Source organism: Aethalodelphis obliquidens, unplaced genomic scaffold (genome assembly GCF_003676395.1).
Source record: "Aethalodelphis obliquidens isolate GAN/ISIS:26980383/991018 unplaced genomic scaffold, ASM367639v1 scaffold118, whole genome shotgun sequence".
Taxonomy (NCBI): domain Eukaryota; kingdom Metazoa; phylum Chordata; class Mammalia; order Artiodactyla; family Delphinidae; genus Aethalodelphis; species Aethalodelphis obliquidens.
Genome location: NW_020838062.1, coordinates 884749 through 895070, shown reverse-complemented (window position 1 = coordinate 895070; position 10322 = coordinate 884749).

The window sequence follows — 10322 nt, the reverse complement described above, 5'->3', positions numbered from 1 at the left end:
TCTCCCAGCCGTCACAGGCCTGCCCTTCCGTCAAGTGCACACCTAATTTGCTAAATGAAGCTAAACCATGCTTCAAAGTGGTGGTACCAACATAAAGTCCCATGAGCAGTGCAAGAGTTCCCCTTGTTCCACATCCTCCTCAATACTTAGAATCCTAAGACTTGTCCATTTTAGCCAATCTGATGAGTATCTGAAGGTACCTCGTTGTGATCTAAACATTTCATTTTCGTTATTACTAACAAGATTGAGCACCTTTTCATATGCTTGTTGGCCGATAAATAGCTCCTTTTGTGAAGTAACTGTTCAAATCTTTGGCCCATTTTTCTACAGGGTTGTCTGACTTTTTCGTATTAACTTGTAAGTGTTCTCTGTATATTCCGGAGGCAAGCCTTTTGCAGTTATATGTACTGCAAATATCCTCTCCCCCTCTGTGGCTTGCCTATTCATGCCTTTTGATGCTGGTGTCTTTTGATGAACAAAAGTTCTGGATTTTATTGTAGTGCAATTGATCAGTCTTCTGCGGTGAATGTTTGTTTTGTGAATGTTGATTACAATGTCTTTCCCTACCTCCTAATGTTACCTTCTAAAATTGTTAGTTTCACCTTTTAGCTGTAGGTCTACAACCCACCCAGGATTTGCTTTTTTTTTTTTTTTTTTTGCGGTACGCGGGCCTCTCACTGTTGTGACCTCTCCCGTTGCGGAGCACAGGCCCCGAACGCGCAGGCTCAGCGGCCATGGCTCACGGGCGCAGCCGCTCTGTGGCATGTGGGATCTTCCCGGACCGGGGCACGAACCCGTGTCCCCTGCATCGGCAGGCGGACTCTCAACCACTGCACCACCAGGGAAGCCCGAGGATTTGCTTTTGTGTGTGGTACCAGGCAGGGCTTTAATTTCATCTTTTCGTATGGCTCTCTCATTGTCTTAGCACTGTTACACATTTGCCCTAGCACATTGACACATTTGTCACAGATCAAGTGTCCATATATGCTCTTGGTGGAGTCTGGACTGTGACTCTTTGTTCTAAGCCCCCAGCTGCTGCTTCTTGGCCAGCAAACCCCAAACATCTCAGGGTAAAAACAGTTCTAAGTGCCAGGCTCACCTCTCTCCAGTCCCTGGTCTCCTGGATCTTGGCTCCGTCATTTTTTAGACTCTCTAGTTAGCTCACTGATGCTTTTAAAGTGATGTTTTCAAAGATTTTGTCCAGGTTTTTTACAGGAGGGTTGGTTCACATTATGTAGTCTTCCATGATCAGAAATGAAAATCCAGAATATGTACATCGTTTTTCCTTAAAAAAAAAATATGTTGGGGCTTCCCTGGTGGCACAGTGGTTGAGAGTCCACCTGCTGATGCAGGGGACGCGGGTTCGTGCCCCGGTCCGGGAAGATCCCACGTGCCGCGGAGCGGCTGGGCCCGCGAGCCATGGCCGCTGAGCCTGCGTGTCCGGAGCCTGTGCTCCGCAACGGGAGAGGCCACAGCAGTGAGAGGCCCGCGTACAAAAAAAAAAAAAAGTGTAACTTTTTTATTAAGGGATAATGAATATACAGTAAAGTGTATAAAGTCTACTAATCTTAACTGTATATCCAGATGCATTTATATATATATATACACACACACACATATATCTATCATTCAGATCAAGACACAGAGTGTTTCTAGCACCCCAAAAGGTTTCTTCTTTCCCTTTCCCAGTGAGTACCCTGCTCCCAGGAATATCCACTATCATTATCCATTACTTTTGCTTGTTTTGAGCTTCATATAACTGGAATCACTCAATAAGTACTCTTTTTTTCATTCATCATTATGTCTGCAAGATTCACTCCTGTCGCTGTATGTACCTATATTTCATCACCATGCATTATTGCACAGCATTCCACTGCATGAGTATTCCACAGCTGATTTTTCCTTTCTGCCATTGCTGAGCATTTGCGTTGTTTCTGGTTTCACCTACTACACATAGTGCCCTAACGAACATCTTGTTCATGGCTTATGAGGATGGAGCCATTCCTATGGGTATACACACCTAGGAATGGGATTTCTGCTTTGTAGGATACGCAAATGTGTATAAGATTTTTGTATAAGAGGGTCAGTTGCTCTACATCCTCACCAACACCTGGTCGTATCGTTTTTTTTTATTTTAGCCATTCTGGTGGGTGTGCAGTAATACCTCATGGTAGGTTTTTTTTCTTTTGCATTATGGTTTACCACAGGATACTGATTAGAGTTCCCCGTGCTACACAGTAGGACCTTGCTGCTTATCCATCTTATATATACTAGTTTGCGTCTGCTCATCCCAGACTTCCAATCCAGCCCTCCCCCCCCTCCCCTCCCCCTTGGCGACCACAAGGCTGTTCTCTGTGTCTGTGAGTCTGTTTCTGTTTTGTAGACAAGTTCATTTGTGTCGTATTTTAGATTTCTCATTGTAGTTCTAACTTGCATTTCCCTGTTAGGTGATGAGCATCTTTTCATGTGCTGGTTGGCCACTCTGATTTTTTTATGGTAGACCTTTAATTTCCTTTATAATTTGTGAATGATTATTTATATCTTTAATTTTTCCAGTTTTTCTTGGGTCAATGTTGGTATTTTATATTCTGCTAGGAAATCATCACTTTTTTTCCTCTACATTTTCAAATTCATCGCCATAGAGTTTTAACAACAGCTTTATTGAGATATAATGCACATGCCATGCAATTCACCCATTTAAAGTGCACAATTTGATGGGTTTTAGCATGCAAAGTTGTGCAACCATTACTGCCATGTAATTGTAGAACATTTTACTTACCCTTCCCCCAAAAAACCCTTAGCAGTAACTCCCCATTTTTCCCCAACTCCCCTTCCTTAGCCCCAGGCAACTCAAATGCCCATCATGGGAGAAAACGAATAATCTATGATATATATATATATATATATATATATATATATATATATATATATATACACACACACACACATACACACAATGGAATACATATATATAGATATACAATGGAATACATGTATATATGTATATATATACACACACAATGGAATACAGCAGTCGAAATGAATGAACTAAAGCAACAAAACAATATGCAAGAATCCTTGTCATAATTTTATGTGAAAAGCAAGCCTTAGAAGAGTGCATATAGAATGGTACCTTTTTGTAAAGTTAAATACAACTGAAATTTTCTGACTTGGCTTCCAATGATCCCCACCACCTGGTATCTATGCCCTCATGTAATTTGCTCCCCTTGAGTGGGAACTGGGTCTAGTCACTTGTTTCTAATAATAGAATATGGCAAAGGTGATGGGATTTCACTTCTGATATTAGGTTCCAAAGAAACGGACTTCTGTCTTGCTCCTGCACTCTGTCTGACTCTTCTCACTTGCTCTCCCTGAATGAATCAAGCTGCCATGTTGTGAGCTGCCCTATGGGGAGGCCCAAGTGACAAGGGACTGAGGTCAGCTTCTAACCACCAGGCAATGAGAAACTAAACACTCCCTAGAACCATGTGAGTGAGCTTGGAAGCAATCCTCCTCCAGACAAGACTGGAGATGCCTGTAACCCTGGCCAAGACCCTGAACCACAGGATCCAGCTAAGTGGTCTGGATTTCTGACCCAAAGAGCTGTGAGCTAATAAATCTTGTTGCATTTTAAGCCACTAGAGTTTAGGGTGATTTGTTCTGCAGCCATAAATAACTAAGACAGTTCTCACTAAATGAAACTGCTTGCAAGTTCCCAGGACTCACCAGGCTGCTTCTCTCCCCTATGCTTTTGTGTGTGCTATCCCCTCGGCCCATCCCTCTTCATTTAGCTAACTCCTCTGCCTTTAACAAATAGCCCAAGCATCTCTTCCTCCAGGAAGACCTCCCTAATTGAGCACTATATAAATGGCTCCTCCTCCTTATTCCCTAGGAACCCCCTGCTGACTTCTATTAGCACAGTTACTGTATTTCAATTACCAGTTTACTTAACTCTGCAACCGTCTATGAGCAACTCGAGGACGAGGATCATGCTCTAGCGCCATGATGTCCATATCCCCAGCTTTTAGTGGGATACTTGGCACAGAGTATGTGTTCTCTATAGGCAGGGTGGGTAATAGCACAGACTTTGAAGTCCACGGACATCAATTTGAATCCTGGCTCCACCACCAACCATCTGTGTAACCGAAGGTGAGTCACTTAGACTCTCTGGAACCCAGATCTCCTCCTTCCCGGAGTAAGCAGCATCAGGGAGGGAAATTCATATTTGTACTCTTCCTGCATCCGGACACCGAGCTAGGTATTTGATGTTCCGTCTACAATCCCGTGTGGCCTCTTAGTCTTAGGGTGATCTTCCCTGTCTAAATCAAGGTAGAAACCTTGGGGATTATGCTCCTCAATCAGCTGCTTTCATTTGATCAATTAAATATATGCAGAAGAAAAAAAATATGCAGAAGAGTGTTTCTTGATAGGGGAGTTAAAAGCAGCTCCAGCACAAGAGGATTAAAAAAAAATCACGGCTAACCCAATATTTTTAAGTGACATATTTCAGCCTTCTGTGAATGTTTCATCACAGAAATAGGAGCCCTTTTTCATGTAAATGACTGAGGGTTTGGACAGAGGACAGAAGCATCATATGTTCTACACATCTTGCAATGGGAACTGTCAAATGTCGCAAACAACATTGCCACAGTCTCAGAGCTGACATGCATGCAAAAAGCCACCACAAACCCGGAACAAAATACACAGCCTAGGAAAGTGTGCATCTCATATTTCCTATGCGGATTGAAAAAAACCAACTGTGGCCTGAGGCTAACAGCAGGAAGATTCTGTGAGCTTTTCCTCAAATACTCCCGGTTTAGAAACAGATTGAGAAGTGTGAGTATGGAAAGGGGGAAGCCCTCTTCTAGCCCAAGGGATTTTGTTTCCCTCCAGGGACATTTCCAGCTCTGACACTCTGGTAAGATCCTACTGGAGCAGACAGATCCTACCAGGGGTTGGAGCTAGAGATCTCCCTAGAGGGAAACTGATGAAAAAAAGCCTGAAAAATGCAACTTCCAGACTAGTCCTAGGAGGGAAAGAGTGAGGCTGACAGCATGAATGGTCTGTGATTCCAAGTTCCAAATACTCCCTAGTCGGGAAACGTGAGCTTGGACCTGTTACCCTTTTTGAACACTGCTAATCCTGGAGATGATTCACTCTCAAACCTGCTTCTCTTCAGGGACTCTATCTTGCTGAAAGACTCTGCCACCCCTCCAGTGCCCCAAGTGAGAAAAACAGGCTCATCCTCAATACCTCCTTCTTCCTCATCCCCCACATCCAACCCCCCACCAAGTCCTAGGGATCCTAAGTACCTCTTGAATCCAACTACTCTTTTCTACCCCCATCAGCACCACTCTGTACAAGCCCCCAGCATCCCTCACCTAGATGGACTCCCACAACCACCCCTACTCCATCTCCCTGAATAGAATGGAAAATGCTGTGTGTTCACGAATCCATTTCATATTCTCCGTGGGCACACAGAGTGACCACATCTCCCAGCTGCCCTTGCAGTTCATTCGGGAGCCCTGGAATGTGAGTAAAAGTTAAGTAATGTCACTTCCGGGACTCATTCTAAAGCCTATTCTGTCCACCTCCTAGAGTAATGAAAATAAGAACAAATATAAACAAATGGGACCTAATGAAACGTCAAAGCTTTTGCACAGCAAAGGAAACCATGAACAAAGCGAAACGACAACCCAGAGAATGGGAGAACATATTTGCAAGAGAAGCAACCGACAAGGGATTAATCTCCAAAATATACAAACAGCTCATGCAGATCAATATCAAAAGAAAACCAAACAACCCAATCAGAAAATGGGCAGAAGATCTAAATAGACATTTCTCCAAAGAAGACATACAGATGGCCAACAGGCGCGTGAAAAGATGCTCAACATCACTAATTATTGGAGAAATGCAAATCAAAACTACAATGAGGTGTCACCTCACACCAGTCAGAATGGCCATCATCAAAAAGTCTACAAACAATAAATGCTGGAGAGGGTGCGGAGAAAAGGGAACCCTCTTACACTGTTGGTGGGAATGTAAATTGGTGCAGCCACTATGGAGAACAGTATGGAGGGTCCTCAAAAAACTAAAAATAGAGTTGCCATATGAGCCAGCAATCCCACTCCCGGGAGTATAGCCAGAAAAAAACTCGAATTCGAAAAGATACATGCACCCCAATGTTCATTGCAGCACTATTTACAATAGCTAAGACATGGAAGCAACCTAAATGTCCATCAACAGACGAATGGATAAAGAAGATGTGGTATATATCTACAATGAATATTACTCAGCCATAAAAAAGAATGAAATAATGCCATTTGCAGCAACATGGATGGACCTAGAGATTATCATACCAAGTGAAGTTAAGTAAGACAGAGAAAGACAAATATCATATGATACCACTTATATGTGGAATCTAAAAAAATGACACAAATGATCTACAAAACAGAAATAGACTCACAGACATAGAAAACAAACCTATGGTTACCAAAGGGGAAAGGTGGGGAGGGATAAATTGGGAGATTGGGATTAACAGATACACACTACTATATATAAAATAGATAAACAACAAGGACCTACTGTATAGCACAGGGAACTCTACTCACACTGTAATAACCTATATGGGAAAAGAATCTGAAAAAGAATGGTATATGTATAACTGACTCACTTTGCTGTACACCTGAAACTAACACAACTATACTCCAATATAAATAAAAATTAAGTTAAAAAAAATAAAGCCTATTCTGCAGTGACACAGAGGCCGTGGATTGAAGATGGTCCCACCGCCAAATGGAAGGAGCTGTGATCCCTGAGTCACAGTATGGAGGGCTACCTGCCAAATATTTGACTGGACTGTAATGTCAGTGAGATGCAACTCTTCTGTTGTGTTGTTAAGTCACTAAGAGTTGAGGGTTGCTTTCACTCTTGCCCCTCCCCGTGTCTTCTAATCCATCCTCCTCACAGATGCCATCGTAATTTAGCTACAATACCTATCTGATCATGTCATCATCCACCACACCCCAAACACCAACAGATGAAAAATTCTTCAACGCTTACCCTTGACCTTAGGAAAGCTCAAATTTTTAAGATGGCCTACGAGGTCCAGCTCTGCTGAATTTTCCCCTTATCTGTCCCTCTTCATTCATTTATTTAGACAATGAATACATATTTAGCACCAAGTATGCATCAGTGGCTCTACTAGGTCTGGGGATGTAGGAGGGGTAAGAGGGAATGCACGGAAATCATTTGGGAAGCTGTTACATTCATCCAGACAAAAGATAGTAAGGGCCCGAGCCACAGCTTGTCTCCGGCTCTGACGTACCATACCAGACAGGTACAACCAGGGCATCAGAGTTGGAGATTTCCCTGGTGGGAAATTGGTGAGCAAAAGCCTGAAAAATTTAAGTTCTAGGCTAGCTCTACGAGGGTATGAGAGAATTTGGAGACAAGAGATCTACCTACACTGACAGCATGAATGAGAGGAGGGGTGAGAAAAGGAGCCCAGGATAACTGCTTAGATTTTATTGGTGACATTAGATTTGTGGTTGCATTAAATAACTAAATTCCCATTGTGATTATTAATTGAAACTTCTCTTTAAGTGAATAGTTATTTGTAAATATAAGCTGGGATGGAGTTCCAGATTGCAGGCTGGGATGAAGAACAGATTTGGGAGAAGCTGAGGAGCTTAAGTTTGAACATGTGGAATTCAAGGTGCCTGTGGGTCATCCAAGTGGCTTGTCAAAGAGATGATTTGATCTAGAGGTCTGGAGCTCGGGGGAGAGGCTTTGCCTGGCGATATACAGGTAGTGTCATCACGGATCACAACCTCTCATGTGTCTCCTATCTCAAAAATAAGAACAGCAACAAACAAAACCACCTACCCTGCTTCTGTTCCTCACCCCACGCCCCCCACTGTCTCCACTCTGGACTCAGATCTCTGTCGGCATCACTCCCCCGAACCAGCTGTCCATAAGGACCATCCAGTTCCTCACGTTGTCAAGTGCAAAAAACACCTTTCCGCCGCTGCCATCGCCCATTTAGAGTATACACTTTTTACTATATTCACAGTTGTACAACTATCACTGCTATCTAATTTTAGAACAATTTCATTTTCCCCCAAAGAATCCCCCTACCTATTAGCAGTCAGTCCGCATTTCCCACCAGCAACCCCTAGCCCCTGGCAACCACTAATCCACTTTCTAACTCTATGCATTTGCCTTATTCTGGGCATTTCATATAAATGGAATCATACAATATGTGGCCTTTTGTGACTGGTTTCTTTCCCTTTACACAATGTTTCCAAGGTCCATCTATGTGGCCTCTGTGTCAGTATTTCCTTCCTTTTTCTTTTCTTTTCTTTTTTTTTTTGCAGTACGTGGGCCTCTCACTGTTGTGGCCTCTCCCGTTGCGGAGCACAGGCTCCGGACGCGCAGGCTCAGCGGCCATGGCTCACGGGCCCAGCCGCTCCGCGGCATGTGGGATCTTCCCGGACCAGGGCACGAACCCGTGTCCCCTGCATCGGCAGGCGGACTCTCAACCACTGCGCCAGCAGGGAAGCCCCAGTACTTCCTTCCTTTTTATGGCTCAATGATACTGCATTGTACGGATAGGCCACGTTTTGTTTATCCATTCATTACTTGATGGACTGCTTCCATTTTTTAACTATTATGAATGATGCTGCTACAAATATTCTCATACAAGTATTTGTTTGACGATCTGGTTTCAATTCGTTGGGTGTATACCTAGGAATGGAATTGCTGGGTCAAAGTCTATGTTCATATTCTATGTATAACTCTGATTCAGGGACCAAACTATTTTCCACAGTGACTGCACCATTTTACATTCCCACCAGCAATGTACAAGGGTTCCGATTTCTCCACACCCTCACCAATTCTAGTTATTTTCTCTTTTATATGATTATTAAATGCATGCTAGTAAGAGTGAAGTATCTCATTATGGTTTTGATTTGTATCTTCCTGATGGCTAACGACGCTGAGCATCTTTTCATGGGCATATTGTCATTTGTACATCTGATTTGGAGAAATGTCTATTCAGATCTTTTGCCCACATTTTAATTTGGTTGTCCTTTTAGTATTGAGTTATAATGGTCCTTTATATGTTTTGGATACTAGATTCTTATCAGATATATGATTTGTAAATATTTTCTCCTATTCTGTAGATTGTCTTTTCACTTTCCTGATGATATTGTTTGAAGCATGAAAGTTTTTTTTTTTATGTTCAATTTATCTGTTTTCTTTAGCTGCTTTGTGCTTTCAGCGTCCTAGGAAACCATTGCCAAAGATTTACACCTATGTCTCCTAGGAAGAGTTTTATAGTTTAGCTCTTACATTTAGATCTTTGACCCATTTTTAATTTTTTGTATGTGGCGTTGAGTTATGGGTCGAAATTTATTTCTTTGCATGTGAATACCCGGTTGGCCCAACACCATTTGCTTAAAAGACTATCCTTGGGGCTTCCCTGGTGGCGCAGTGGTTGAGGGTCCGCCTGCCGATGCAGGGGGCGCGGGTTCATGCCCCGGTCCGGGAGGATCCCACGTGCCGCAGAGCGGCTGGGCCCGTGAGCCATGGCCGCTGGGCCTGCACGTCCGGAGCCTGTGCTCTGCAATGGGAGGGGCCAAGGCGGTGAGAGGACCGCATACCGCAAAAAAAAAGACAATCCTCTTCCCCATAAAATTGTATTGGTACCCTCGTTGAAAGTCTATTGGCTATATATATATGGGTATATTTCCGGACTCTCAATTTTAATCTGTTGGTATATATGTCTGTCCTTATGCCATTACCACACTGTCTTCATTACTGCAGCTTTGTAGGAAGTCTTGAAGTTGGGAAGTCCGAGTCCTCCAACTTTGTTCTTTTTCAAGATTCTTCTGGCTATCCTGGGTCCCTTGAATTTCCATATAAAATTCAGGATCACCTCGTCGATTTCTACAAAGGAGCCAGCTGGGATTCTGATAGGGATTTCATTGTATCCATAGATCAGTTTCAGGAGTATTGCCACCTTAACAACCTTTTCTGCCCACCCATGAACATGGCATGTCTTTCCATTTCTTTACGTACTTAAGGTCTTTCAGTAATGTTTTGTAGTTCTCCCCATATACATTTTACACTTATTTTGTTCAGTTTGTTACTAAGTGTTTTTTTTTTTTTTTTTTTTTTTTTTGCGGTATGCGGGCCTCTCACTGTCGTGGCCTCTCCCGTTTCTTTTTTAAGCTAATGTCTTAGGAGGATGCTCAAGATACAAAACAAGGCGGGGGTTGCTCTGTTTGAAGCAGGAAGGGAAGGCTGGGGCTGCAGAG